We start from the raw sequence: 6,312 nt of genomic DNA, 5'->3' as shown, positions 1-6,312 counted from the left end.
TTTACCGACGTCAGAAGATGGAAGGGTGAGTTAACCTTGAGCCTGGTGACATTTGATCTACAAATTGCAGGGAGCCAGCAGTCAGCAGAAATAGCCTGGATACTGCATTCTAACCACTGTGCCACTGAGGCTCATCAAGAGAAAGAGTAATTTCTAAAAGACTGACTGTTTTAGTAGAACAGAAATATAGTATTTCAATAATTTCTGTATTGAAATACTATATTCCTGTTCTACTAAAAGATCCAGTATTGGGTAGGAATTAAGAACCTCAATTAGAAATCTGAGTGCAAGTTTTGCCTTAGTTAGAAAAGCCATCTGGACAACTTTGAGGAGTCAAGTCAATGTGGCAAATAATTTTGTAAGAAGTTACCAGGAAAACTGCACTGATTTAGCCATGTAGCCACCAGGAGTCAAAGCTGACTTGAAGGCTTACACACATAGAAACACTATTGAAGTTGCACAGATACAATGCAAAGTGAAACAATGACATTATTGACAATGGGCACCTGTTCTTGCAGGCATTTTCCATGTTGCTTAAGCTGCTGTCAGTTCCAGTTATGCTTGAATCAGGGCTGATGCAAATCTACAGGGACTTTGAGAATAAAGAGGGATGGATTACATCCAGATGACTATTAAGTAGAAGCATTTTGGTTTTAAAATCCTGGCATAAGAGTGTGTGTGTAGAAAGATATAAAATTCTATACCTGTATAAAAATTTGCACTGGGAATGTCTGTTTATGGGCATTATTAGTGGAAAGAAGGTACACTACATCCATGAACATTTTTATAAGATAATTGAGATATTTTACAGCCTTGTAATGAAAATAACATTTTGTTCTAGTTCTTCTGAAGAAAAGTGGGATTGCAAATGTATATAAAATATATAAAATGTTCGACTTCCGATTTGTTCCTTGTTGGAGTCAGTGCAGAATCCGCAATCATGCGTGGTTTCGCCCAAGCTCACTTGCTGGAGGGTCCCGATTGAAACCAGAGCCACCCTGGTGGGGTGGTGAAGAAGGGGGAAATCTCCTGGAGAGTGACAGGAAAATCCCTCCCAAAGGCAAGCTGCAGCGGTGGTCCTAAAATGGCCACCATGAAGACAAAGCACACTCCAGGAAACTAAGTTTTGTGCTGGAGGAGAAAAGTAGTGAGCAGAATGTGAACCAGGCAAAGGACATTATTTTTAAGGTACCCCAGTATCAAAATAAAGAGCTATCTTGGAGGAAAGTGTGTGCAAGGAGGGACAGGAGGAGCACTGCCAGAGCCCTGCAAAATGACCTCCAGCGGGCCACAAATGTGCATGTGTCTGCTCAAATGGTCAGAAACAGACTCCATGAGAGTGGTATGAGGGCCCAACGTCCACAGGTGGGGGCTGTGCTTACAGGCCAACACTGTGTAGGTTGTTTGGCATTTGCCAGAGAACACCAAGATTGGCAAATTCGCCACTGGTGCCCTGTGCTCTTCACAGATGAAAGCAGGTTCACACTGAGCACATGTGACAGACGTGACAGGGTCTGGAGACGCCATGGAGAACGTTCAGCTGCCTGCAACATCTTCCAGCATGACCAGTTTGGCAGTGGGTCAGTAATGGTGTGGGGTGGCATTTCTTTAGGGGACCGCAAAGCCCTCCATGTGCTCGCCAGAGGTAGCCTGACTGCCATTAGGTACTGGGATGAGATCCTCACACCCCTTGTGAGACCATACGCTGGTGCGGTTGGCCCTAATGCAAGACAATGCTAGACCTCATGTGGCTGGAGTATGTCAGCAGTTCCTGCAAGACGAAGGCATTGATGCTATGGACTGGCCCGCCCAGACCTGAATCCAATTGAGCACATCTGGGACATCATGTCTCGCTCCATCCACCAATGCCACGTTGCACCACAGACTGTCCAGGAGTTGGGAGATGCTTTAGTCCAGGTGTGGGAGGAGATCCCTCAGGAGACCAACCTCCACCTCATCAGGAGCATGCCCAGGCATTGTAAGAAGGTCATACAGGCACGTGGAGGCCACACACAAACTACTGAGCCTCATTTTGACTTGTTTTAAGGACATTACATCAAACTTAGATTAGCATGTAGTGTTTTTTTCCACTTTAATTTTGAGTATAACTCCAAATCCAGACCTCCAATTTGATTTCCATTGATATTTTTTGTATGATTTTGTTGACAGCACATTCAACTATGTAATGAACAAAGTATTTAATAAGAATATTTCATTCAGATCTAGGATGTCTTATTTTTGTGTTCCCTTTATTTTTTTTGAGCAGTGTAGTATTTTGTAATGTATAGATGGTTATAAGGTGTTAGAGATAATATAATGTGGAATCTGAGAAAAATATATATATTTGTGTTTTATACTAGATAGGGAAATTGATATTAAGGTAGAATGAAGGTGGTTAGCTTGGGATTGGATAAGATAAACTTAATATTTAATAATAATAAGGATGATGCAATATGAAATTAAACAAATAAAATGAATAGGTAACTATTGCCATGTTTGTATTAAGATGTGAAACCTGGAACCACACTGCTTGCCAAATGAGAAAAAAAATTTTTTAAATGAAAACAGGGAGAAAATTGAATAATGGAATTACTAGGTATGTTTAATTGATATGTTGGTAGGCATTTGGAGAGTTTTGAAAGGTTGAAAATAAACATTGAAGAATTATGAATTAATGTGAATATATGCAATGAGAGATGTATGATATATTCATGCCACACTATTAATGTACTGTTGTTATATGTAGATTGAAATAAAAAATCTTTAAAATATATAGAGATATATAATGTTCAACTCTCTGTTATTCCAAACATCAGCATGGAGGAAGCTGCAGTCCTCTAGAAAGGTTACTGGAGTTCAACTTTCATCAGCTTCAACCACCATGGCCATTATGAGAAATAATAGGAGCTCACGCTCCATGCAATAGAACAAAGGATGAGTATTACACTCTGAGAAGTCACAACTTTATGAGATTGTCACTACTTAAGTACCAGTTTCCCCCTCCCTGCCACACACCCCTTTCCCCTTAAGCAGCAACATCCAGCATTATTATTAACACAAGCAATCCTTTCATCATGGAATGAAGCCAGAATGCCAAGGAGTATATTGGCCCCAAGTGACCTGGATAATTTGGAGACAGAATCATTTCAATTAAACTGACAGGAAGGAAAAGTGCGTCCTGATTACTGTTAGTAATGCATGACTAATCTTAAACTGTGACTGAGTAAATGTTTAATATATAGAACGGAGAGCCCTTGCCTATTTAGTATATTATCTCATATGACTCTTTCTGTTCTGTGTTCACGTATTTCCACAGGCTCATTGAAAACATTAAATGACCAAGGGTAAAATATTTAGACTCTCTGGAACCGTCAGCTGCTCCGCTGTCATCTCACAGACATTTTATTTCATGAACTACAACCTTGAGTTTTATTTAATAGATCTTGATCGGAAATTGTGGTCATCATTTTGTGTACCATTAATTAGTAAAGCAGCTAAAAAAACCCATTTCAAAACAAAGCATTAAGAATTTTTTTCTTCAACAAGATAAATTATGCCTATTACTCTGAACCTGTGAAGAGCTATTGTATTTAATATCCGATTTGGAAAAAAAAATAATTGAGATGTTTTCTAATTTACAACGAAGCAGCTAAAAAAACTAACATAAAAAAGAACCCAAATCCAATTTCAATCACCTCCAGTTAACACATCTAGCAAGGCTGAGCTGCAAGGCATTGAAGGCATAGCATTTTGGGCCCATGGACTATACTAGACTTTAAAGAGGCTGAAATGATCAGAAACGCTAAAGGAATTTTAGGTTCCTCCCATGGTCAATTATTCATAATATTTTATGGAAGCATCAGAGTCCTGGATCTCAGAAATTAACTATTGACACAAAGGGTTTCTATATTACATTTGAGGTCCCATAAGTCTCTAATCAACGTGATACAATCCAACTTGTCTAGAGGGCATCAGACTGAGGAAGATTTCTCAGCTGTGAGCTTTTGGGTCTAAAGCTCTTGGTTAATGCCCTTCACTTTTTAACTGATCACACACTAACTATACTTAATGAGCACATCTTTCAAGTCCAACAAAATCTTCTTAAAGTCAATAGGGTCGGGTCAATATATTATTGACTTTTTGTGTGATTGTGGGGCAAAATGTTTGCTACAAATCTTTCAGAGGTTTGAGAAACATTATAAAGATTCTGAATAGACTACAGAACACTGCAAGCTAAACATACAAGATTTTTTCCCAGGCTGCACTTTAAATGATTCATCTCTAAAAAGAGAGACAGTCACAACTTTAATTATCTTGACTTGTTTTCATTGGTAGCCTATGCCTCCCTAAAGTGAAGATTGTTCAAAACATTCATTTTTCCATGTAGCTACTCTGGTGAATTAATGCCTTTTAGACTTGGCAGAACTAATAAAGTGATAGTTTGCAGGGTCTACTCTATTTATCCTAAAAGAAATGAAACTATTTAACAAGTATTAAAATAAAACCTTGCTCAGACGGCATCAAGAACACCTCCCCATTACCATTGTATTTTCTTCCTACCCACCATTTATTAATTGAATATTTCAGAATTGTCTCATGAAATTATAGTTGTAATCCTATACACTTGGGAACTCTGTTGAATTCAGCAGCATTTTATTTGGAGTAAATGTGTTTCAAGCAGAACATGTTGCACAATACAAAATGACTGCTCTTGCCTTCGGTAGAAAATTCTTTCTTGATCCCAGGATGTAAATCAGAATGCGAACATTGTTTAACCTTAAACTGTAATCTAGAATTAAAGTTACTTGTAAACTGCTTTGGTGATATTAATTCCTATTAATAAATCATGCACAAATCATATAGAAATCAATCATATGCAACAGCTCTCAGTGAGCTCTGAAAAATATAAATGCATCCGGTTACCACAGCTTTCATACTGACACCTGCTGTCCCCAATTTGGCCCATCAGCACTCATATGTCCTCTGGACATTTCTCTTGGTGCCTACCGCATACCTAGCCTTCCCACCCCCAAAAGGTTTTAAATAAAAGGATTCTGCCATGCTGAAAAGCAAAGACTGCAGAATCATTTTGTGTAGCCCCTTAAGCTTCTTAGAAATGAAAAATTATGAATTACACATCATTGTGTTCATTATACCTATGCTCATCTATCTCTATTTTGAGATAAGAATTAAAATGTAGGGGCTGGTCACCTATTCCTGGAGGCTAGATAATGTGACAGGAAACAACCTTATAAATTTGAGTCTTGTCAATGGATCTTTTCTAACCACAGCTACTATGGTAACCATTTTATGAATAGAGGGGACCTGTAGCTGACCCATTTTTCTTGAGCATTCACGATGGAAGAAAATGTAATTTCACAAATTCCTCACTTAAGAAAAAAATTAGACACAGCTCGATAGGAGTGTCTTAATTTTCTGCCCCTAAATATTACTAGACTTTTGAGTTTCCAGAAAGATACTTTAATTACCATTCTCAAGTCACATGAGATGGAGTCAAAAGGGAAGGAATACTGTATGTTGTAAGATTCCCAGTGTACCAATTTAAAGCACTTTGTGGCCCAAGGTCTCTGTCTGAAGAGGCAAACATCGATTTATAGCTTTATAAAGATAGATGGTTCCTACAGAAGTTTACAATACTTTGCCTTCAAGCCACTGTGGTACATCTCCCTCTCACTGTGTAGTGTGTCAAGGGAGACAAATGCTATATTCGTTAACTTTAGAAGATATTTCTCTTTTTCAAGAGAAAAACATTTAGTCTGTTGCCCCCTAAGGTATGCTTGACATTAATTCTTGATTCCCATACACAGCTAGCTTGAACCAGCTGTGTTCTTTGGTGTTGTGGTCCATGCAGAATTTGGAAACAGACCTCTAGCGTGGAGCAGGACCTGAATCTTGTCCTGATGAAAGAATGGGTCCTCCCTGAGACACCCCTATTTGACCAACCCTCCAAGCTGAAATTAGGAATTCCCAGAAGGCTACCTACCCAGTACATTTGTACAAATCTGACTGGTTTGGAGGAGCGGGGAATACCGGGAGAAGTAGATACTGAAACTCTAATGCCACATACATGAGCAGCTAATGAGATCCATTAATTAGAACAAGGTATTTCATGTGTTGTCAGAACCCAAATGTTACGTATAACATGGCCTTTTAGTTGAATAAAATAGTACATTTGAGAAGTGCTTATGATGATATATGTGGAATAAATAATAGGGATAATACAGAATATGACCTGCATTTTCTTTTAGTTCTGGCCTTGCACTTTATTTTATTGTATATGGTCTATTATTT

This window comes from Pseudonaja textilis, chromosome 7 (assembly GCF_049901715.1).
Source record: "Pseudonaja textilis isolate UNSWEBS1 chromosome 7, rPseTex1.2, whole genome shotgun sequence".
NCBI classification, from domain to species: domain Eukaryota; kingdom Metazoa; phylum Chordata; class Lepidosauria; order Squamata; family Elapidae; genus Pseudonaja; species Pseudonaja textilis.
This window is presented reverse-complemented; position numbering follows the sequence as displayed.